This window comes from Rhinatrema bivittatum, chromosome 13 (genome assembly GCF_901001135.1).
Source record: "Rhinatrema bivittatum chromosome 13, aRhiBiv1.1, whole genome shotgun sequence".
Taxonomy (NCBI): Eukaryota; Metazoa; Chordata; class Amphibia; order Gymnophiona; family Rhinatrematidae; genus Rhinatrema; species Rhinatrema bivittatum.
The window spans coordinates 66,626,694-66,651,628 of record NC_042627.1 but is presented as its reverse complement, the minus strand read 5'-3'; the positions used below and the strand labels follow the sequence as shown (position 1 = coordinate 66,651,628).

The 24,935-nt window shown below is 44.4% G+C and overlaps 1 protein-coding gene across 4 annotated transcripts in view; it reads left to right on the top strand.

Annotated features, from left to right (window-relative positions):
- The first annotated feature begins 965 nt into the window (after positions 1 to 965).
- Positions 966 to 24,935, top strand: part of ZNF710 (zinc finger protein 710) — a 78,550-nt gene continuing 54,580 nt past the window's right edge. For 3 of the 4 annotated variants that reach the window (XM_029574989.1, XM_029574990.1, XM_029574991.1), the window contains exon 1: positions 966 to 1,622. The gene's annotated coding sequence lies outside the window, so the exon portion shown is untranslated. Of the gene's footprint in view, positions 1,623 to 2,289; positions 2,617 to 24,935 lie in introns of those variants that run through there. The other variant, XM_029574993.1, reaches the window with a different exon arrangement.

Here is a 24,935-nt window from a genome sequence, read left to right as displayed (position 1 = left end):
GTTTGAGAAGGCTTAACGAAGGACAGTGGGACCACAGCTGAGATCCATGTGACAGACAGCAGGACTATCAGCGCAGGCAAAAAGTTAAAAGGTGATGCTTTTGTTCCCTTTATTGCTACGGATCCAACTTTATCCGCATTTTATATTTAAAAGTTGCATTTTTCAAAAGGATGGAGGGAAGGGGGTCCAAATTGGTATTTATTGTCTCTTCTTGCACACATTGTATTACGTTTTATTAGCCGTCTTTGCTACTTAAAACACAGACAGGAAGGTCAGGCGCACAATAGCTTACCAGTGGAAATGTGAACCAGAGTTCGGTTTCTGGAGAAACCAGGTCAAGGAGACTGCAGCTCTGGAAAGAGCAGCCAGTACTTTGAAATGCAGAGGTAAACACGTTTGGGAAAGCGTGGGGATCCTTGCTGGAATTCTCTAGAATGAGAATGTTATGGCGAAGCTGGAAATTACGTCTGACCGATTTGTGACCACGGCAGGCACCTAGCTATCCTTTGCTATTTATTATACTGTCTTGACAGCCCTTAAACAGTTTATTAAAAAAAAAAAAAAAGGAGGGGGGGGACGACCCCGAACTTCTATAGCCTGGGAGAAAAACCTCTTTCATAATTCCCTAAATAATCCCTGATTCAAAGCACACGACTGGATCACAAACACAAATCGGATCGCAGCTCTTGTCTGGAAGTCTGACTTCACTAATTATCTGGATCTAGCGTGAATGTGACAGAAAACTAAACCTAGGAGGCGCAGCTCCGCCAAGTTTGAACAGAAAATGAAAGCTTTCGCCGATCCGTGGCGCCTCGTTTAGGAGGATCCCATGCTTTAGTCTAGGAGGCGAGGTTGCCACCCACCTAAGGACGCTCTCCCCGGGCTGCGAAAATGCGCGCAGTCCCCGGCAGCGCGAGGTTCCCCGCGTTCGCTCCGGGGGGGGGGGGGGGGGGGCGGAATTCTCTCGGTCCAAGGCAAGGCTCCTCCCACGCCCCCTCCGAGAGCCGGGGCGCCGGCCACCCAATCCGGGGCCACTGCCCCCATTTTCAACCGGGAGCGAGCAGAGCCCGGAGACTTTCCGCCCGAAACTTGTTTCAACTGAGATTATTAAGGGCCGCAGCCTGGGGGGGTCCCCCCCTCCCTGTTCTGATGGTGAAACGAAAAGAAAGAGGGAGAGGAAGGGGAAAAAAAAAAAAAAAGAGTCGTGACTTGGTTTTCAAACGAAACTCCCAGAACAAACAACAAAAGCCTTAGAAAGGGGAAGCGAAAGGAAAAAAAAAGAGGAAGGAGAAAGAACGAATACAAAAAAAAAATTCTCCGCTTTCAGGGTCCTCAATAGTTGCAAAGAAAAGAGAGGGGGAAAAAAAATCTCTGCTCTCCGGTGAGAGAGCGAAAACTTCGGGGAGAAGCGGGAGGGAGTGAGAAAACAAAAGAGAAAGATAAAAGGCTGCCGGGGTGGGTGGATTTTTTTTCTCTCCTCTCTGTCAGAGCTGGGTTAGGAGGAGCTGTTTTACATCCCTTCACGTCAGCCCTGCCTCGTTCCCTTCTTCCTTCCTGCTCAAGAGGAGCGACCGAGACGCGGCCGAGGAGAGCGAAGGAGCCCCAGCGGGCGGCCCCCCTCGGTGAGTCCCCGGGGCGGGGGAGGAGAGGTGGGGGGAAGGCTCGGGGAGGCGCCCTCCGCTCGGGCCGACGTGACAGCTTCACTTCCACATTCCCTCATGCCGGAGGGAGAGAGGAGGAAAAAGAGAGAGAGAGAGAGATGGCGTCTGGTAGGGAGGAGAGAGAGAGAGAGCGCGCGCCTCCTCCTCCTCCTCTCCTGCACGTGGGGCTGGGAGCGCAGAATTATTTTGCTTGAAGTTTTTTTTTTTTTTTTCCCTCACTCTCTCCCCCTCCTCCCCTTGCCTCGGATGCCTGGGCACAAACTTTATTGCGCGAGCGCCGAGCGGGCTCCAACTCGGGCCGGGAGGTAAGAGAGCGCTGCGCCCTCCCGCACACCTTTGCTGCCTTCGGCGCGCGCCTCCGCTGCTCCTCGCGTGCAGGAACAGGTGCACGTTAACGAGGGAGCCGTTTCCCTAAGGGAGGGCGGCCCGCCTCCTGCTTCCCGCGCGGGGCTGCCCAGCCACTGATACCTGTTGAGAGCGCGCGCACGAGAGCTTGGGCAGAGCCACTGCCCAACACTTTTTTTTTTTTTTTTCCTAGCGTGTGGCTTTTTTTATTTTATTTAAAGCAGCCTGGTTGTAACTACAGCAGTTTCATGTGTGTCTGAGGGGGGGGGGGTGAGTGGAGAAAGTGATACAAAGCGCATTTCCCCAAACTTGCCCCTGCCCCCCCCCCCTGGTATCCTGGGCAGGGTCACCACGCGTTTTCTTTCTTTTGTAAACAAGGACAGGTTAAAGGCAGAGCATTCTGTGGAAAGCTTTATGATATTGTATTCGTTTGGAGATTTATATTTCCGTCTTAGTCTTTTGTATGTGTGTAATTTTAAATAACTGAACTTCTAATAATTTAACTCTGAGTCTGCAACAGGGACGTTTTAGTAATTGGGGGGAAAAACGGGGTATTTACGTTTTGCCGAATAATTTCAAAGTGCTATGAAAACTGAGACTAAAAAAAAAGGTAATACTCCTGAGCTTTTAAATCAGTCAAAAAGATGATACTCATTGTATTGTTTTTAAAGGAAAAAAAACCATCTCTTGGGTATTACAGATTGAAGTTGTAAACTGTGGTTGTTAAGATATAAGACTACCTCTCAGTTCCTAAAAAAAAAAAAAGGGTGGAGAGCTCATCACTGGCTTAAAAGAGAAATGACCCCTCAGGTTCTTGAAGTTCTTGCTATTGATGCCCCACTTTCTTACTGTTTTGTAGGGGGGGGGGGGGAATGGACCATACTCTGGCCCAGCTTGTCAGCGGGGTCAGGATTTGGGTCTCCTTTAGAAGGCAGCAGTCCGCTGGCCTTGCTTGACAGGAACCGGGCTGATGGGGGCTTCCTGCGAAAGGAATGCTACCAATAAACGGCTTCTTGGTGGTTGATGCAGACTTTGCTCCGCCGTGCGGAATCTCCTTGCAGTATGTCCATAATATTTTCTTACTATAAAGAAAATACTGTGTGTGTGTGAAAATATTCAAGTACAAGGAAAGAAGGTGGCTCAAATAGCTCACAACTCCATGTCTCCTTCTGAAGATAGAGCTTAATGTTGTCTCAGGGATAAAACAGACATTGGTATTGGGCAGGCAGATCAATCCTAGTAACCTTAATGAGGTACAAAAAAAAATGTCACTTTCAATGGAAGAACTTCAAGATGAGAAGCACATTTTAAGCAGAGGAAGAGTAATGCAAAATTTATTATACTCTATAAACGCGTTTTGATGTGAAGGGCGCTGATTGTATATAATGTGTGCGAGGTACTGTTCTAAAGGAAGGACAGGAATGGATTTGGGTAATGTGGCTAAACTTTGCAAGCAGCGAAAAATAGCACTGTTGAAAAGGATATTGCTGGTGTTTGTGTAAAGGGTCATAATTGAAAAGTCATAAGAGAGTACAGCTTTAAGAGATGAAAATGTATGGTTAGAAACTGGTTGAGTGTTAGACCACAGAGGGAAGTGGTAAATGGAGGTCACTCCCAAGAAAAGGGGTGCTACCAGTGGAGTGCCTCAGGGATCAGTCTTGGCCCAGTTCTCTTCAATATTTGTATAAGTGATATTGCAAAAGGGGTTAGCTGGAAAAAGATGCCCAAGGAAGTGGAGTGGGGAAAACGAGGCGTGGTCCTAAAGAGCTTTACATCTTAAAAATGTAAAACCATAACAAATGCAGTCCTGCATTTTAGGGCAAAAAAACCCAAAAGAACCAGTATATGATCTCCCAGTAGAAGGATCTTGGCTGATCATATTGGATGGTTGCCAAGTTGCCAAACAATGTGACAAGGCGGCAGCAAGAGCCAGTGGAATCTGGAGTGCATAGGGAGAGGTTGTTAACGTCGTTGTGCTACACAATTGGTGTACCACGCCCAATTCTGGAAGCCCTGTAGCCAAAAATATGGCTCAAGACCATCTAGCCCTTGAAGCTTCCTATTGCATTTGAGGGTGCTGCATGTGGTCCACAAGCCAAAAGATCCTCGGCAACCCTGACCCGGCATGCTCAAGCCAGGGCCAGAGGAGAGGACATGGTCCCAGGAAATGGGAGCTTGGGGACTCTTTCCTCCATAGCTGCCCCCTCTTCTGCCCGCAGTCTGTGCTTCTGGCTTAGAGAGGAAGCGCACTGCTGAGAGAGGAGGGAGGTGCACCTGCAGGGCGAGGAGCTCACATTTCCCTATGGCTGTTTTCTCTGGTGCCATGATACCACTACCGCTGCTTGTATCCTGGTGGAGGAAGAGGGGAAGGTGGTGAGACACAAGGGAAGGAGCTGTGAAGGGATGAGAGGTAGGAGATTGAGGAAGAGGTAAAAAAAAATAAAGCGGAGGAGAGGTGCAAAGAAAGATTGGAGACTGGGAAGGGCAATGGGATGAAAGACAGGTGGGAAAGGAGAAGATAGAATAAGAAACAGGAAGGGGAGGGGAGGGAATTGAGAGAAGTGACACGAGAGAGACAATAAGCATCAGAGGGAGAAAGGAAGTAATGAGATGACTGATCAATGAAAGCAGAACAGTACCAGACAAAAACAGAAAAATGTTTCCAATATAAATAAATTGTGACTTAGCAACATTTTAAATTATTTTGAAAATTTAACTTTAAAAATGTTGATATAGGTTTTATATATATATATTTTAGTTTTTACATTTATACACACAGCCAATATTGGCTGCATCTTCTGAGTTGCCTGGCAATTTTTTTTTTTTTGAGGGGGGAGTGAGGGGGTGCTTTATGCTGTAACTTTTGCTTTCTGATTCCTCCCAGTCTTACTAAAGTCAGCAGTTCAAATATTGTCTGTCTGGGTTGCGGTGGTAGTAGAGCAAGAAGCACAAGCAGGGTGATGCCTAGCAAAGATTTCTAGATGGGCCTGGGGGGTGGGGAGTGTGCTGAAGGGAGATACTGGCCATGGGGAGTGGGGGGGGGGGGAAAGGGGGACTCTAAGGAATGTGCTGGGCCCCCCTGTGTGAAATATTTTACTTGTAGGTTTGCAAAGTGAAGGAAAAGGAGACCTGCTGATGGGTAGAGTGTGCCCGTCCTTCCAGCTTGTGATAGCAGGTGCACCCAGGCGTCCAACGTGAGATCACAGGTGTGCAGAGACTCCTGGGTCTCCACCAGCCGTTTTCCCAGCTGAGCTTAGGTTAGGAGTTTTGTAAAGGGAGAGTAGTTTGCAGGCCCTTCCTCAGAGGCTTGTCTGGGCTGGTCAGCTGTGCACCAGGAGCTCTGTGGCTTGCTTTGGCATTTTGAGTTGTTGGCGGGTTCTCGATCTGTTGGGCCCCACAGTCTGATACAGGGGAGGAGGCATTTGGGTTTTTGTTTTAAAGATTTGAAAGAGAAGTTGCTGGAGAGATTTCCCATACTGGGCCCTCGGCCTGGAACTAGGGGAAGAGTCTGTGCCCCGGTCAGTAGCCCAAAGTCTGGAAGGGATTGTCTTGGGGGAGTGGAGGGGAGTTTTGGGGAGAGCTGTCTGTTTTCTTTTTGGGAGCCTGTTCCTGCCTAAGGAGGATTGTCGCCCCTGCCTTGGGGAGGTCAGGTTAAGGTGCTGGAGTTCCTGCCGCCCAGCTAAGGAAGGACAGCAGTGAAACTGACAGAGAAGAAAGTATTTTTGCAGAAAGTGTTGTTTTGATTTTGGGAGGAGTTCCTGCTCACGGAGAAGGAGGAGAGATTTTGGATTTTGAACCCTTTTTTTGGAGGGGACTTTTTACCACTAGAAGTCCAGCTTTTACCGTCGGAGAAAGAGAGAGGAGATGCCGGCCCCACTAGCAGGCAAATGCAATATTGGTATGCAGACGCCCATCCACCTCTCCCTCATCTATATGGCATTTTCATGTGACGAGCGCTATCAGCTGCACTCGTTTTGGACGCACTAATCACCCTCATTGCATAAGGGGTTATGGACGCGGGTTAACCTGTGCACCAACCTGAGCACACTGTATTGCATCGGCCTGAGGAGCCCTCTTTCTATCACTTGGGAGCGCTGGGTCTTTACCTAGTGCTTGCCATCCTAAAGGATACTGACTCAGCCGATGAAACTGAGGAAAGAGGTACTTTCCTACTGCTTATTTTTTGTGTGGAGATAAAATTGGAGAATATTGTTGTGAATTGGACTTCAGGTATTTTTGGTTGCATTACAATTTTGCATTGGGATAGCGAGTGCACCTGAGAGAGCAGCCAAGGAGAAACTTGAGTGTTGGTGCCCACCCCCCATGAGCCTGAGGTCCTGGAGATTTTATCCTTCTCCGTTCCAGAACAAACCCCGAGGCTCGGGACGTACCAGCGGCCTCGGGAACAGCACTGTGCCCTGCATTTCAGGAGGTCCCCGAAGAGAGGGGTTACCCAGAGTTGAATAGGACAGTTGTAAATATTTGGGTGGGGGGGGGGGGGGGGAGTTGCATTTGTCTGCTCCGGGCACGCTAACAGGTTTTTGATGTGCCCTGTTCCGTTGTGCGTATTGCACCCTGCTAGAGGATGGAAAAGTGATTTAGTCTGCACTATTTGGCAGAGAAGGTGTATATGTTAGATGCAATAGCTCCTGTACAAATAAATGCTACTCTCACATATGTATGGCCACTGGGAGTACATCCTTTATAAGTGGCTAGTATGGGGGTTTATTTGTGCATCCCCTGACCAAACAATAGTTGGCTGTCATCTATAAAAGGTGGGACATCCTTAATATAGATTGTGTAGAGTTAGTCTAGAGGAGTGCTAGCAAAGTCTGTACCATAAAACCTGTGATATTAGATTTCAGGATATAAACATGTACGCCCCTAGGAGGGGAGGTCAGGGATTTGACAGAGACATCCCAAAAGCTCGCAAGTGTAAATAATATGAAAGAGGCCGGCATATTCCCATGGCAAGAAAAGTTCTCGTTTAGAGCAGGTGCTCATGCTTGGGAACTTAAAGGGAGTAGACTCGGGGAGTAACACGAGGAAAGGGTGGGGGATGCAGGAAGCAGCCAGACACGGGAACAGAATTCAGAGAAGCCTTCCTTGTGAGGAAGGGAGGGAAAATCCAGACATCAAATAAGGCCTGTGACATTGCAACAGGAAGGAAAAAAACGAGCAACCAGTATGGGCCTTGCTGTCTGTCGTACTCTTGGTTTCTGTGGTTTGTTTTTTTTATGGTAGTACAATGTGAGTGAGCGTGGAGGATCAGGTAGAGGAATAGAGATGGACGTACTGTCACGTGGCAAGCGTGTTTCAAGGAATGATTTTAGAAAGGACTGATCCTAAACCCTTACTAGAGTTCATGTTCAGCAGCCACAGTGGAGGGGTTGTATATAGCACACTGGTTAGGAAAGGAGGAGGGACATCCCTCAAGGCAGGTGTATGAGAGGAAACGTCCCTCGTCGGGCGTTCTTTAAAGGGGATTTTAAAATTTAAAAAACAAAACAGGAAGCCTTGGGAAATAAGACTCCTTTCTTGCAGAGTAAGAGAGAGTAGAGCGAGAATTAAAGCAAGAGAAAACTAATAGGGAAATCCAGGTAAAGAGAGGTGTTTTAAACAGGAGGTTAAGTCTTCCTGCTTTGGCTGTAGTTGGGTAACCATGTCCCTAAGGGGGGGGGGGGGTCAGATGGCAGCGTGTTAAACCCTGCCCCCCCCACCCCGATACGGTGATCTTTGTGCCCTCCAGGGGCTTCCACGGAGGTAAAGAAGCAGGAAGGTGGCATAGCCCAGGGGCTTCGATGCATTGGAAGCCAGGGCTAACTCCTGCCTCATCCGTTAACGGGGAAGGGCTTTGGGAGCTGTGTCCCAGGTGCGTCCCAACCTGGCTGTGCCGGGGGGGGGGGGGGGGCTGAGGGAGTGCCCCTAGGCACCGTTCTCCTGTGCAGCCCAGTTACCCTTTCCAGATGTTGAATAAACATCGGTCTTGCTGAGGTGAACCCTTCATTCTACCTTAATATTTCCCCCTCTCCCTATTTATCCCCTTCAGATGGAATTTAATTTGGGTGACCCAGACCCTTACAACCTTAGGGCAAATCAGGTTGAAAATGCTGCTTTAAGAAGTCTGTTTAAAAGTGGACTGAAATCTTTAAAATAAGTTTTGTAGACTAGCAGTTCTTATTGTTGCTAAATCTTTGTCTGCTCTTCTCTTCCTCTTTAATGCTCTCAATAGCTCTTCGACCTGTCCTACTTGTGTTATTTCTGCCCTGCTGACTTACCCCTCCGTTGTCTATTTTAGCTCTAGGGCATAGAAGGCCTGGAGCCTGATCAAATAAAGAAAGGTCTGGAAAACAAGACAACTGTGGGGAAGTAGGGAAATTCTGCAACTTTATGGGGGGAGCAGGTAGAGATGCAGTTTTAGCCAGTGTTCCTGTTTAATCTGTAAAATGTTTTCCTTCCATGAATTCTCAGCTAAAGGGTAGTAGTAGTAGGAATTGTGCACCGCAGTTGTGCCAAAGGAACTGTCACAGGCAGGGCTAGAAAAATCCCACGAAGCAGGTCACCTGGCACCTAAAATCTGAAAAGCAAAATAAAAAAAAAAAAAAAGAGGAAATAAAAACCAAACAATAATATGCAAAGCGAGACAATGAGAAAAACCAGTTCCCTGGCTCCTAAAGTGTGTGATTAACACTTAAGTTTTCTAAATGTATTTCCACCTCTGGTCACGGGATTTTAAAATTTTGGCCTGGCCCTAGCTGCAGAATCTCCTTTTAGCTACTACTGTGTACTAAGGCAATGGATGGGATTTTGCAGTTGGGACGGGCCTTAAAATGTCCGCAAGGAGCTCTAATCATCTAGAAAAAAAAAAAAAAAATCAATGCATAAAGAAATTCCACTGGGGGATGACTTCCTGTTGCTCACCTTTAAGCCACTCTGTCCTGCCTGCCACTGGTGTCTGAATTATTACAATAGTGAAAGTGTGGATGCATTCTGGGGGATTTTTCCTTGTTTCTGCCCCCTTCCCCCCCCCAGTTCTTTAATGGATTCTGATTTTCCTCCCTTTCTGTATTTCCTGGTCCTAAGTGTAGCGCGTGACCGAACAGCGAGGAATCTCTTTAAAACCCATCAGTCTGTGGCTGGTTCATTTTCGGATCGAGGAGGGGGAGCGGGCCATGAAGTGAGTGACGAGAGGGAGACCAAATGGTCCGTCCAGCCTGCCCGGCAAGTTTCCCACGGTAGTGACTGCAGCTCCGTGCAGGTTACACCCCCCCCCCCCCCTCCCCCAAGCTTTATGTTAAGGGTAATAATACGTACAATCAAAATGCCTTTTACAAATGGAATAATCTTCATATACTTCTCATGGGTGAAAATAAGTTAAGTCGTTTCCCCAATCCTCACCCCCATGCAGTGCTTGTAGATGGAAGGTTGTTTTGGGGTGGGTTTTTTTCCCCTTAGCTGGTCACTAATTTCAAAATGTGAAAGGCAGCTTTCATTACCTTAAAGTGCAGCCTCTGCATCCAACTCCACGAAAGTGCTGTCCTAGCAGGGCACTAGTTCTGAAGCTTTCCTGCAAGCCAGCTCATAAGTTACTCGCATCCATCTTGGGCATGGCAGAGTCCGTGGATGTTGATTTCATCCATCCCCTTTAGCAGAAAGGGGGGGGGACAGGTTGACCTCACGGGCTGCTGGGCACAAGACGAATGTGCCTGGAAGCAGAGGATGGGAATTTTTCTACCAGCACATTACTGTGTTCTTTGAACTAGCATGCGGTCTAGTAACGTGCTGGTGCTGTGAAACATAGAAAAAGGACAAGATCTTCAACTTTTTGCAAATAGTTTGTAATAAAGACGGTTACCGGACCTTAATGGCACGTCCTATAGATAATATTAACTTGTACATTTTCCAAAGATGTATATATGTGCCTCACTGTTAACAGTCGTGATGGTATACCTCTTAACGATGGTATAGAAAAGATTTTAAATAAATAAATAGTCCAGGAGATTTTCTTGACAGAGTGATTCTAGGCTGAGTTAGTTGGGGGCTGCTTCCCCCTCCTCCTCACTTGGTGAAGCTGAGCGATGTCCTTGAGGTAGAGTTTCAGGGTAGCTGGGCTCTCTTCTTAGTTTCTGCCCTGGACCACGGAGTGTCTAATGCTGGCCCTGGAAGTGCAAAGTTAGATAACACTAATTGATAAGGTTCAGCTCTACTGAGGATGTTTTGTTTTTTTGGTGTTTGGTTTTTTTTTTTAATTAGTTTTTGGAAACAGGAGGAAACATAACTGTCGGAGCATTTAAAATGAATGAAACAACCCCATTGCTAAAGCTAGCTAGGGCAGTTCATTTTCACCTGAATCGTTTAATCTGGCAACTTTTGTTAGGCTGCTGGATTCTTAATTGTTTTGCGATGTTTTGCTTTCTTTCTTTCCCACTGATTTTTTCCTCGGATGCACAGAAATACCTTGTTTGTTCACTCGTGTGATAAAGAGAGGATAACTCTGGAAAGCATGTCACAGATGTATTGTTAGTCCAGTAAAACCAGAGGTATCGCCTACAACTTGCTTGACCCTTAAGGCCACATATCCAAGTGGCCTAACAAGGCAAGCACAATTCTTTGCTTGAATCAGGCACAGTGAAATGATTCTGTGAAATGTTTGCACTGGTGGTCCAGGTTCACTGCCTCTGGGTCCTGGGAGGTTTTTTTTCCCTAATGTGGCTACGGTGTACTGACCAGATTTGCACAAAAGGGTGGAGGTTAAGCTTTGCTCCAGTGCAAGAAAGATGCCTATGGAAATGCTACCCCTCGCCCTTCTAAAATGTCTAGTGTGATGTGCTGTGGTACACTGGAAGATGTATTCAACGCTGTATTCTCACGATCTAACGAGGATGGTGCAGCGAACCATAGTGGCCCCATACCGTAAACTGACACCAGCACTGTGAGATCTCTGCTAGGGCAGGTCCCAGTGCCAGACTGTAAATGATACTACCGTCACTGTTAATATCTATTTAGATGCCCCCTAGTCCTTCTATTCGAATAATAGGACTAGGGGGCATTCCATGAAGTTAGCAAGTAGCACATTTAAGACTAATCGGAGAAAATTCTTTTTCACTCAACGCACAATAAAAAGCTCTGGAATTTGTTGCCAGAGGATGTGGTTCGTGCAGTTAGTGTAGCTGGGTTCAAAAAAGGTTTGGATAAGTTCTTGGAGGAGAAGTCCATTAATGGCTATTAATTAATTTTACTTAGGGAATAGCCACTGCTATTAATTGCATCAGTAGCATGGGATCTTCTTAGTGTTTGGATAATTGCCAGGTTCTTGTGGCCTGGTTTTGGCCTCTGTTGGAAACAGGATGCTGGGCTTGATGGACCCTTGGTCTGACCCAGCATGGCAATTTCTTATGTTCTTATTTAATGCAAAGACTAGGGGGACCCTCCATGAAGTTAGTAAGTAGCACAGTCAAAACAAATTGGAGAAAATTCTTTTTCACTCAGCGCACAATTAAGCTCTGGAATTCATTGCCTGGGGATGTGGTTAAGGCACTTAGCATAGCTGGGTTTTAAAAAGGTTTGGACAAGTTTCTGGAGGAGAAGTCAATAAATTTATTAACCAAGTAGACTTAAGAAATAGCCACTACTTATCATTGTGTGATAGCAGTATGGGATCTATTTACTGTTTGGGATCTTGCCAGCTACTTGTGACCTGCATTGACCACTGTTGGAAACAGGATACTGGGCTCGATGGACCCTCGATCTGACTCAATATAGCAAATTCTTATGTTCTTATATAACTCTAAGCCAGCAAAATTAATTTATTGCCCCTCTTTAAAGACAGAGATTTGAGCCTTTACACTGGGTTTTCAAGCGCTGTTTTGCCATAGCTGAATGAAAGGTGGTTAAGCTGAAGTGCTACTGACTGGTGCATACTGGATGTACACTTTCTAGAGGTAGAAATGATTTAAATCACATTAGTTTGTGATTGTTTTAAAGACTTCCCTTATTGCCAGATTCTGTGCTCCTGAGTGCACTCAAACCTCATTGGGGTCTAGTAGAGGGCAAGTCATCCCCTAACTTCACTTGCAGGATTCTCCAGCTGCCTGAGGAAATGCTGCTTTAGGGAGAGGGATGTTGGGAGCTTTTTCTCGGCCACAGCAGCACCTGGCTGTGTTGCTGCCTTTTCCTGCGGGCAGCTCTTCCGATCCAGTCTCAGCATCTTGTTTGAATTTGCCAGGGCTGCAGTACTCTTGCACCGAGGAGGGGTTCCTGCTGCTGTGCAGCCTGGGGAAGCAGGGCGACAGCCAGGGGGAACAGATGGTGGCCTGGCGAGCCAGCCCTGGCAGATCTCAATTCATGCTCCCGGAGAAATCCATGCGGTCCCCTGCTACTTTAAGGGAGGAGGGCTGAAGGAATCGGAGGAGGAAGAGTTACTTCCTGGTTCTAAATTTAGCTTTCCTGTGCTCTAGCTCTGTAGCCTCCATCCCTGTGTTTTCCAGACGCCAGGAAGTGTCTCTGTTCACTTCTTCTCACTCTGGCTCCTTCATGGCAACTTTTTGTTCGTTTTCCTCATTCACAAGCCTGAGTAACTTCTTAGCATTTCCCCCCCCCCCCCCCCGGACTTTTTTTTTTCTTTTTTTTCTTTTTAAAATTCACCCTTTGATTACACTCTCTCCCTCTCTCTGCTCCTTGCACACACCATTCAGGGCTCCAGTTCAGCCAAGATGATGGATAAGGAGTGTGTTGCCTTGAACAGTTTTGAGATCAGAGTTTCTCTGAACACCTTGCCAGTATCACCGAATGCATTTTTAAGCCTTAAAAGAGTTTCTTTTCGCTTTGTTTTAACTGGTGATCAATGGTTATGAAAAGCATGCATCTGCATGGATTTTCTGTTACTTTTCACAATTTTAGTTGTTGAGTTTGTGTTTAAGAGAAGCAAAGGGACTATGGCTGTGCATAGAAATGAGAAGACCGTAGACTTTCCTGTGTTATGAACAGGCACATATAACGTATATGGGAGAGAGAGAGCCGTTGCCTGGACCAGGTTGCTTCCGGCACGGGTGACTGTGTGTACCATGTCAGCAGAGAGAATACATGAGGGGTAAAACTGGCATTGTTCGGTATGTGTACGAGTGGCGTGGGTAGACCCGGTGCTTGAGAGAGAATGGAAGGGAGACGGCCAGGGCAGGTTTGAACAGAGAGAGAATCAGCAGCCAGGGTTCAAGAGACAGACAGTGGTGGAGAGCATGACCTCCACAGGTAGGGTTGGTCAGGGGTGCGAGGCAGCATTGGCAGAGAAAACGTGAATCTGCATGATTTGAGTGTCCGAGCAGGGTTCTAATACAGAAGCGCAGATAAGACAGGAAGAGAGCTGCTGCCCGAGCCGAGTGTCGACTGGCCTAGTTTGCTGTCAGCAGAGAGGGCATATGAGGGACTGAACTGGCATCATTTGGCATGGCTGTGAGACGGCTCGATAGACAAAGTACGTGGATGAGAGAGGCACTCTGGGCTGGGTGTGAATAGAGGGGCGAGCAGTGGCAGCTGAACCAGCAAAGGAACGTCTGCTCCAAGTCTGACCATTTTAAAAGGCAATTTTCATGAACCGCCCTGCCTAAAAGTGCAGCCTTGGCATGCAATCGGATGAAAGTGCTGCCCTCGCTGGATACTTGTTCTGGGTGGGTGAGTGGGAAAGGGTGCTTTTTAAGCCGCTTTGCAGCAAATCAGATCAAAGTAATGTGAACTGGACAATTATCCTTTGCCTTAACACCAGTTCTGAACACGATCGGTGCACTTTTGGCAAAGTTATGCATTGATTACAGTGCGGGTGCGTTACCAAAGGGCAAACAAATTGGTTGCCCATTTATCATGCAGTGCAATCCACTTTCCTGCAAATTCTTCAGGAGGGCTGACTTTTTTTTTTTTTTTTTTTTAATTTAGAATCTTCCGTACCTTGCAATTATGCAAGGTACGGAACGCAACCCACCTCATCCCATACTCAAGTCTTCTCACCCCCCTGAATCCCTCACTCCGCTACTTCCTCCCACCCCACCTTCCCCCCTCCCTTCCCTCATCCCCCCCACCTCTATTCCTAAATTACCTACCCAACAAGTCCCTTATCCCAATTTTATTTTATCAACAACACATTCATGTACATATGTTATTTTCTATAACCTTTTGTTATATCCTATAACCTTTTGTTCCATGTACCACTGTTATAATATGTTATAATTGTTTTTTGTAAAATAGGGCGGACTACGCCCTATTCCCTTGGTTATCTGGAAACCGATGTGATATCTCGATTGAATGTCGGTATATAAAAGAAATAAATAATAATAATAATAATGTGAGCTACCTACCACGTATTACTGGATGGGGGCTTGTATGTGTGTGGTGGTGAAGGGGATTGATTATTATGTCACCTTCTGGCATTATGTTTTATTTTTAATGTTCCTATTAACTCTGAGCCATGCATAAATAGATATTTGCTGTATTGCTGAGTGTGCTTGCTGACTCTAGAACAAACAATAGTAAATACAGTATGCTTAAGGTCTCCTCCATGGCTGTGTGCATCCAGCCTGGTTCCTCATGGGGGGACACGACTAAGATCTGGTCGACTTCTGAAAGTCAGCAGAAGATTTTTGGCACTGAGCCATTACAGTCTCCAGAATCAAAACTCTGCACTCTGTTGGGAAGAATAAACAGGAAATGCAGTATAATTTCCAGCGCGGACACAGGGTAGTGAGAAAAAGGGTGTTTTCTACTAATTTGGAAAGCTCGGACGAGGGCCATTGGAAATGGAGATGAGCAATGTATCTTTGTTCCATAAAAATTTATCTGAGTGACAGAAAAACTGAGCAGTAATCTTCTTCAACAAGCAGGAAATGTATTTTGAGTTTTGCAGTTCATGATGACAAATGCTCAAATCTCCCTAATATATGGGCATTTTACATTTTTCGCTGCTGAACAAAATAGTTCAATTGTCTTCCTGTTCTGGTCTGTCTGACCATAAGAGTCCAGCAGCCAAAAGCCGATCCAGGAGGGACCTCCATTACAGTATGGAAGGCAGCAGAAACTAGTCCCGGTACCTGCCCCCTTTTCTGTAAGTACAAGTTCACCCCAGACCATGCCTGCTTGGGTTTTACAAAAGTCTGAATTGATGAATAGATCTGCTAGCAAGTTGCCCCCTGTTAATTTCAGTCCTGATTTGTTGTGCATGTGCTTATGGGTGCAGTAGTCGGTTAAACTTCATTCAAAGGGATGTATCGGACATGAACTGCAGGGCTGAGTAACCTGGCAGACAGGAAGAGAAGCTGCGGGATAACACCTATTCTAATCTTTCAAACCTGATTTAAAATGGCACTCCAGCAGTTTTGACTGGCTGGGCTGAAGTGCTTGGGAATGGGCTGTGCTGAATGGATGATTTAAGAGCATTAATCTTAAATTTCAAGCTTCTGTTTGTGAAAAGGTCCTAAACATCACCCGCTCTAAATGGTGTCTCAACAGGTGCTTGTAGGTGTGGTGCAGGGATTCAGCAGATGCTCCTCAGTGGGAGGTGTGTGCGGTTCTCATAAAACAGGGAAGTGCTTGGGGGTTGTTTTTTTTTGTTTTTGTTTTTTTTATTTTATTTTTATTACTTTTTCATAATGTTAAAATACACAACACATGGAGAGCTATAATTTCATTTTTCCAAAACAATTAACAAAACAAAGAAGAATATACAATAAGGAAATCATCATACAATGTCAGAATAGCCTCCAATTGCCTAGGAAATCCAAAAGAAATTTAGAACCCATTAGCCAAATCAAATTGGAGCATCAAACAGGCATAATTATATCCCAACTTAATCTAGTCATCTTTCCCACTTTGAGAAAATTCTCCCCCATTTAATACAGCATTAAGGGGTGCAGTATCTAAATGTTTCCTAAGCTGATCAGGATTAGTAAAGATATACCTATTATCTTTATATCTTACGATACATCTACATGGGTATTTTAGGGTGAATTGTGCTCCTCTATCAATCACTTCTTTTCTCAAAGATATAAAGCTCTTTCGCTTATTTTGAGTTGCTCGAGCAACGTCAGGAAAGATCCTTATAGGGAATCCATAAAATTCTTGTTTCTGATGTTTAAAATGTAATTTTAGCACTGTATCTCTCTCATTGAGAGAGGTAAATTGGACTAATAACGTAGCTCTACTTTCAATTCGTGCCTCATATGATTTTTCTAGGAAGTTGGTTAAATCTAGATTTTCTTGAATCAATGAATCTTTTTCTTTATCTATTTGTGTTTGTTGGAGGTAATAAATTTTTGATAACATAGGAATATTAGTATATTTCAAGATATTCTTTAAATAACTGTTAAATAAATCCCCTGGTAGGGCTAAAGGTGTTTTAGGGAAATTCAACACTCTCAGGTTGAATTTCCTATTTTGGTTGTCTAGGAATTCAATCCTTGCTTCGGTCTCCCCCAGAGATTTTATTAAATTAGCTTGCACCTTCTGTACTTCTCCAATCTGCATATCAGAAGATTTTACTTTTTTTTCTAAGTTACTTTATCTTCCAAATAAGTATTATTTTTTAAGGCTTCCTGAACTGTCTTAGTTAAATTTACTATAGACTTCTGAACACTGACCATAATTGCCCCTAATTCTTCCATGGAAAATTGTGTTGGTATTATAATAGGTATTTCTTTAACATTATCCTGTAAAACCTCCCCTTTTGACTGCATTATTGCCCCATTATCCCCTTCAATTACAGATGTAGAAATGTCCTTATAATCAGCATTAGAATATCCTCCCATGCTGCCAGAATCATCTATCGTCCCTTTGAAGGGAGGGGCCGGCTTTTCTGGGGCACCGGGCATTAATGATGTTTCTATGGCCTGTAGGCTCTTCTCTTGCTCCTGAGTTGAGCTTAACATGGCCGCTTCTGGTGCTGGAGTGGATAAGCCCTGGAAACAGTCTTTAATACTGGGTTGTATCATCTTGCTTGGTGTAGATGTTAATGAGGTTTCCCTCAATTTCGCCTTCCTCTTAGTATGAGGCATGGCGAATACCAAGACAGTCTGACCCCCAAGGTACCCAGACAGATTGATCCCCGGTAGACTAATAATAATTACTTAGCTTAGACGGGCTCTACTTGGTTGCAGCCGGCGAGACTCCCGTTCCAATCCGTTCTAACCCGAGCTAAGCCGGGCAAAGCCGCGTGCCCCTTGGCCGTGCGCGGCTTAGCTGTTGCGCCGGCGGCGGCAGATCTTTATACCTCTCCGGCTCCTCCCTCGGGTGTCGACGTCACTTCCTCTCCGGGCCGTGTATGCAGGAAATCAAAGTCTCTCTTGAAAACAATCAAGGTAAAGGAAACTTTCGCGGGCACTCTAACGAGTACCCAGCGACCCAGTCCGGCTGCAGCCTGTTTTTTTTTTTTTTTTTTTTTAAATCATCGCCTATCCTAGAAAGTTGGCTGGGTGGAGTTCCCAGGCCTCTTTGGGTCCAGCAGGATCCTGCAAGTTTTATATAGAAACGTAGAAAAATATAATTGTTCCCAGAAAAAGACCAAATGGTCCCTCCAGTCCACCCAGCAAGCCTCCCAAGGGAGTAACCACTGCTCCATGCAGGTTACTCCCATGTGTTCTGTTAAGGACAGTAACTGCCGCTCCGTGCAGGTTACCCCCATGTTTCTGTTAAGGGTAGTAACTGCCGCTCCATGCAGGTTACCCCCATGTTTCTGTTAAGGGTAGTAACTGCCGCTCCGTGCAGGTTACCCCCATGTGTCTGTTAAGGGTAGTAACTGCCGCTCCGTGCAGGTTACCTCCATGCACCCTTTCTTCATTATCATCCTCAAGCCTTTAGGAATCCACAGTGTTTATCCCATGCTCTTTTGAATTCATTTACTATTTTCGTCTTCTGAAAGGGCATTCTAGGCATCCACCATTCTCTCCATGAAAAAATATTTTCTTATATTGGTTCTGAGTCATTCCCCTTGGTGTTTCATTGCGTGACACCTAGTTCTACTGTCTTCTTTCCAACAGAATAGGTTTGAAGTTCATGCATCATTAAAACCTTTCAGGTATCTGAAGGTCTGTATCATATCTCCCCTGCACCTCCTCTCCTCCAGGGTATACATATTCAGATCCTTCAGTCTCTCCTCATAAGTCTTCTGATACAGACCCCACACCATTTTGGTTGCACTTCTCTGAACGGACTCCATCCCGTCACTATCCTTTTTGAGATACGGGCTCCAGAACTGAACACAATACTCCAGGTGAAACGTCACCAAGGACCTGTACAAAGGCATCTCCACCTCCGATTTTCTTCCTGGTTATTCCTCTCTATGCATCCCAGTATTCTTCTGGTTTTAGCTATCAGCTTGTCACATTGCTTCACCTTCTTCAGATAGCTAGATACTATCACCCCAAGGTCCCTCTCTCACTCCGTGCACATCAGTCATACAGCTCTTATGAATTACCGCACCCCAGATGCAGGACTCTGCACTTCTTGGCATTGAATGCCATCTGTCAAATCTTCGACCAGTCCTCCAGCTTTCTTAACTCCCTCACTTTTCATTCTCTCTACTCCTTCAGTCATATCCACTCTGCTGCAGATCTTAGTGTCATCTGCAAATAGCTCAACTTTACCGTCTATCCCTTCCACAATGTCGCTCACAAAGATATTGAACAGAACCAGTCCCAAAACAGATCCCTGTGGCACTCCACTCAACGCTGTTCTTTTTTCAGAGTAAGTTCCATTTACCATTACACGCTGTCTCCAGTCAGTCAACCAGTTTGCAATCCATGTCACTACCTTGGCTCCCACTCCCAAGCTTCTCATTTTGTTCACTGATCTCCTCTGCAGGACTGTATCAAAAGCTTTGCTGAAATCAGAGTAAATCACATCTAGTGCTATTCCTCAATCCAATTCTCTAGTCACCCAATCAAACAAATCAGATTTGTCAGACAGGACCTTCCTCTGGTGAAGCCATGCTGTGTCTGATCAAGCAACCCACCAGGTTGTAGATAGTTAACTATGCTTTCCTTCAGCAGATTCTCCATTAATTTTCCCACCACCGAGGTGAGGCTAACCAGCCTGTAGTTTCCACCCTCCTCTCTGCTCCCACTCTTGTGAAGCGGGATCAGCACCGCTCTTCTCCACTCTCACGGCACCACTCCTGTTTCCAGGGATCTTTCAGTGGATCCGCCACCTCATCTCTGAACTCCCTCAGTATCCTGGGATGTGCCTCATCTGGCCCCATGGCCTTGTCCACTTTCAGTTTTCCCAAACATTCTCTTCTGTAAACAGAGTTTCTATTCCATCTATGTTCTTGTCAACCTGCAACTGTCCTCCAGGGTAGTCTTTAGTGAACACCGAACTGAAATATTTGTTTAATATTTCAGACAATTAAACTCTGGAATTTGTTGCCAGAGGATGTGGTTAGTGCAGTTACTATAGCTGTGTTTTAAAAAAGGATTGGATAAGTTCTTGGAGGAGAAGTCCATTACCTGCTATTAAGTTCACTTAGAGAATAGCCACTGCCATTAGCAATTGTTACATGGAATAGACTTAGTTTTTGGGTACTTGCCAGGTTCTTATGGCCTGGATTGGCCACTGTTGGAAACAGGATGCTGGGCTTGATGGACCCTTGGTCTGACCCAGTATGGCATGTTCTTACATCTTTTCATCACTCTCCACCCATTTATCTTTGTTACGTTCAATTTTACTGTACCACTTCGGGCTTTCCTCTGACGTATCTGAAACACTTATTGTCACCTTGCTTTACCTCTTTGGCAATCCTTCATTCTGCATGACTTCTTGCTTTTTTGATTTTTCTTTGTCTCCCTCAGTTTCTCCAGATATTCCTCCTTTTGGGATCCTTTATACTGCTTGAACGCTGTTCTTTTTTGTCTTTTTTTTTTTTTTTTTTTAGCCAGATCGGTTTCTTATTCCTCTTGCTTTTGTTTGCTTTTCTAACAAATAGATTTGTTGCTTTTGTAATAGCTCCTTTTAATTTGGCTCATTATTGTTCCACCTCCACCACTTTCTCCCAGTCTTCTAGTTCTTCCCCCAGGTCCGTCCACATTTTGACAAGTCTGTGTGTTTTGAAATTCAAAACTCAAAGTTTTTGTGCGACTTCTCTGTATCATATTTGCGATATCAAACCATACTATCTGATGAACACTGGTGCTCAGGATGTTATCCCCGTTAGTGAGCACTAGGTCGAGGATCACACCCTCCCTCGTGGGGTCCATTTCCATTTGTTTGGGCAGAGTCCCCTTGAAAGGGCATCCACTGTCTCTCTACGTCTCATAATTACCCAGAAGGGATTCTCTTAACCACTTCTGGCAGATTAAAATCTCCAACAAGCAACTCTTGTCCCTTCTTTCGAATGTCTTCAACCAGATCTCTATCAAGTTCTTCTGTTTTAAGTCAGAGGCCTTTAGACTCCACTAGTAAAAATCGATGCACCACCTTCTTTTTTTTTTTTTAGGATGGTCCATAATGCTGCTTCTCTACCCCATGTCCCTTGCAGTTCAATTTTCTGGTTATTGGTTTTGACATAAAGAGCTACTGCTCCCCCTTTTCTGTCCTGTCCTTTCTTAAGAAGTTATAGCCTGGGATGGCTGTATCCCAATCATAAAAATCCGTGATCTACTTAACAGCAATAATGTCCAAGCCTGCCTCCACCATTAGGGACTGCAGGTCTGGGATTTTATTGCCCAAACTACAAGCTTTTGTGGTCGTAGCTTTCTAATTTTTCTCCCTTGATTTGTTGTACTTCCTACTCATCTTTTCTGCTTTTTTTTTTTTTTTAACTGACTGATTTGGTTATTGTCTCCTCCCACTTCCTGTTATTGCTTGGGGGTGACATGCCAATTTTTCATTAGAGAGCTAGAGGTGATTTTTTACTCTAACTTTTAAATAGTAGGGACAAAATTATGTATGAAATTAGAAGCTATGATTTGTTTCGGAGATGGTTTTGATTTTATTTTTTTTTCTTAATGTGTAATTTTATGATTTCTTTTCTCATTTTTTTTTTTTTTTGTTTTTTCATGCTATGATACGGACTTTTATTGTAACTTTAATGTTTTGTAAACCTGTCTAGAGTCTTCCGTGAAAGGGCAGTATAGAAGTGAATAAAAAAATAATGGTGAGTGAGAGTAAGTCCCATATCCTTGTCTGCGTTTGGTTATTACCTTACCTGTTTTAAAGGGATGGATTTACATTCTGGAGTCAGAGGGAGGACTGCAGACTGATGTTGCTGCTTTTTTGGGAGGATCACCAAGAACTCATCGGTCTGTGTTCAGGAGAATGTTAACAGTTCTACTGAAGTAGGAAATCTACACATTATTGATCAGGTACCAATACAGAGGAAAGTCAGAATGGACACGCATCTTAAGAATGCATTGGGAGGGAATTTGGAGGAGAAGATTCCCTAGTACCTCAGATTTCTGTGATCGTAATTGCTGGCTATGTTTTGATTAGTTGTTTTTGGGTTTTTTTCTTGTTTTTGCTTTGTGTGCTTGCATTAGAAGAAAGTGTACCGTGTAAGCGTGTATTTGTAGAACACTGGCGGCTGTGTTTGTATTGGGGGATGCAGAGGACTTGCAAAGCCTGAGAACTTGTCTTTCCAGCCTATCAACAGAACCCTGGAAGCCCCACGAGGGGTGTTTGGCCCTTCAGTTCCCAGATGTGCCCCCTCAGAGTGGGGGGGGGGGGGGGAGTTTAATTATTCAGAATGGATACATGTTGCGACAGATTTTGAAAATCTGGATTTCTTTTATTTGCTGGCATCTGTTGTATGTAGTTGGTCAGGGTTTATTCTGGGGCTTTGAAGTGTTTTTTTAATTGCTCTTTACATGGCATTCCAGTGGGAGATCATGTTTGACATTCGTGGTTATAGTCCGCAGTGCTGAAAGAAAGTAGGATGAATTTCTTCAGGCGTCCGCAGTGGTCTTGATTCAGCTACAGTTTTGATTATCATGCGGTCGATTTATCAAGTGGAAAAGTTACCTGGATATTCAGTGGCGCTTAGCTGGATAAGTCTGCCGCTTAATTTACCTAAGTAACTTCAGGACAGAGATTTTTCCCAACTAGACTTTTAAACTTTACCATGTATCTGGCTAGTACTGAATGCTAGCACTAGCCAGATAAATTCTAAACACACCCCTGGAATGATCACCACCCTGCCTCTTTTTTTTTTTTTTTTTTTTTTTTTTTTTTTTTTTAAATAGGGCTAAATTTTCACTGGGTAAGGACTTACCTGAGTAAAATTATGGGAAATTCAAATCTCTGGGTATATTTAAGTCGGACAAATGTACTGAGTATCAACCTACATGTATTCCACTCATAATGCCATGTAGATAGTTGTCTCTGAAATCTAGCGTTGGAGGAGTTACCAAAATACAGTGGGAGGAATGAATACATTGCATTGTGAACTCCTTCCGTCTCTGTTACAGTCTAGCGGCATTTGAAAATAGAAAGGAGTTGTGCAAGACATTTCGTGCTTTGTGCATGATATTTTTTCCCGGTTGCCTTGCATGAGGCAAGCGCACTACTGCAGAAAGTTTAGACTGGGGAGGTTTCCGCACACCAGGCTGTTAGAATGCGGGGCAGTTTGCTCAGCAATGCTGGTGGTCTACCCTGGCTTCATTGCTGCCTAGATCTGAGCACTCCCAGGGCTGATGGACATTTAACAGATGGTCCCAGAAGGGAAAAGTAAAGGCCATGCCATTGCCAAAACTTTTTTTTTTTTTTTTTTTTACAATTTTCTTTCTTAAACTTGGACAAAGTCTATTTTGAACATCATAATTTAATTTTAAAAAGTCAAACCTTAAAGCAGTGTGGTGGTTCACTTTTTTTTTTTGTCTAATTAAAACAACTAGAATGTGTTCAGAATGGTGTCTCTCTTGACCTATTGGTGGTCTAATGCTTAGGTTCCAATATAATATGGTCCCAATCCCCTGAGAACCCACTGTGGGCTCGGTGAAATGCCTTCTTTTCAAATTGTGTCTGCTCCACCTGCCTGTCACTGAGGTGAAGACAAGAGGAAACGCCGTTTGCAAAGCACCTGCTGTGTGCCATGGATCATAGCAGGAGTAATGGCCCTTGGACCATCTGTCTTAGAAGCTGCACACATACCTGAGAGAAAAATCTCAAGGCTCAGTTCCTAACCAGTTAAAATTGGCAATCCTGAAACCGTTACTGAAGAAACCAAATGCTTCTCCATCAGACCCAGCTAACTTCCGACCGATTGCAAACTTACCACTCATCGCCAAACTGATGGAAAAAATTGTCAACAAGCAACTGTCAGAATATCTGGAAGATCATAACATTCTATCCCCAGCTCAATATGGCTTCCGAAAACGACTAAACACCGAATCTCTCTTATTATCGCTCACTGATACCATCCTCGTGAACCTGGAGAAAAAACAATCTTACCTGCTGGTTCTACTTGATCTTTCTGCGGCGTTTGATACGGTAAAACATACTACACTTATAGACCAACTAACTAATATAGGGATCAAAGGCACAGCTCTCAAATGGTTTCACTCCTTCCTAAGCAACAGATTCTACAAAGTAAGGATAAACAACAAAGAATCGCATCCAATCCTTACAGAGCAAGGAGTCCCGCAAGGATCCTCACTTTCTCCCACCCTATTCAATATCTACCTCCTCCCACTCTGCCACCTACTCTCAAACCTCAAGCTTACCCATTACCTCTATGCAGACGACATTCAAATCCTTCTCCCGATTACAGAATCCCTTCAAAAAACCATCACTTACTGGAACGAATGCCTACAGCCCATTAAGGAATTACTATCAAGCCTCAACCTAGTATTGAATGCCAATAAAACCGAAATGTTCATTGTCTCTCAGGATCCACTCACAATCTCTTCTAGCTTCTCTCTACCAAACGCTAATAACATGTTCTCACCGGACGTCAGAAACCTTGGAGCATGGCTTGACAATCATCTTAATCTAAAAAAGTTCGTAAACAATACCACGAAGGACTGCTTTTACAAACTGCAAGTCCTCAAAAAACTTAAACCCCTCCTTTATTTCTCCGACTTCAGACTAGTACTTCAATCCATAATACTATCAAAGCTCGACTATTGCAACTCCCTGCTACTAGGTCTACCCAACAACACGATCAAACCATTACAGATGGTACAGAATTCTGCTGCCAGAATTCTAACAAGCACTAACAAAAAAGATCACATCACCCCAATCCTTAGTAATCTTCATTGGCTTCCCATTAAACAAAGGATACTCTATAAGGTACTCACAATCATCCACAAAGCGACAAACAAAATAGCTCCCATCACGTTAAGCTTTCAACTCCAACCGCACACATCTTCCAGACCTATCAGAAGCGCTTACAAAGGATCACTGCATGCCCAACAAGTAAAATCATCTCTGAGCAAAAGAGCGCTATCCTTAGCAGGCCCCCACCAGTGGAACATGCTCCCCCCAAATCTAAGACTTGAACCCAATCATCAAGAGTTCAAAAAAAGGCTAAAGACTCTTCTTTTCCAACAAGCCTTCCCAGACTCACAATCCTACCAAGACGGAAAGTCTTCCAAATAAGAAGTATCCCCTAATTATGGTCACCATACCAAGTCCTACCTTCAGGTCTCTGTAACTGGACAACAATCTTTGAGTTCTAAAAATTAATCTTATTTATATTTTCCTCTGCAACTGGACTACAATTTCTAAGTTCAAAATTCATTTTATCTTATTATTTATATTTGGCATGGTTAATATGTCACTATATCCAAGTTAAATATTTAAATTATACAGTTTATATTACATAATTTTATTAATTACAAGTAAAACTATTCTATATTATTTATTATCATTATGTTAAATTGTCATCCAGTTATAATGTTCCATATGTACCACTGTTCTATGTAAAGCCCCCTTATCTCTGTTGGGCAGTTTATCGTTATA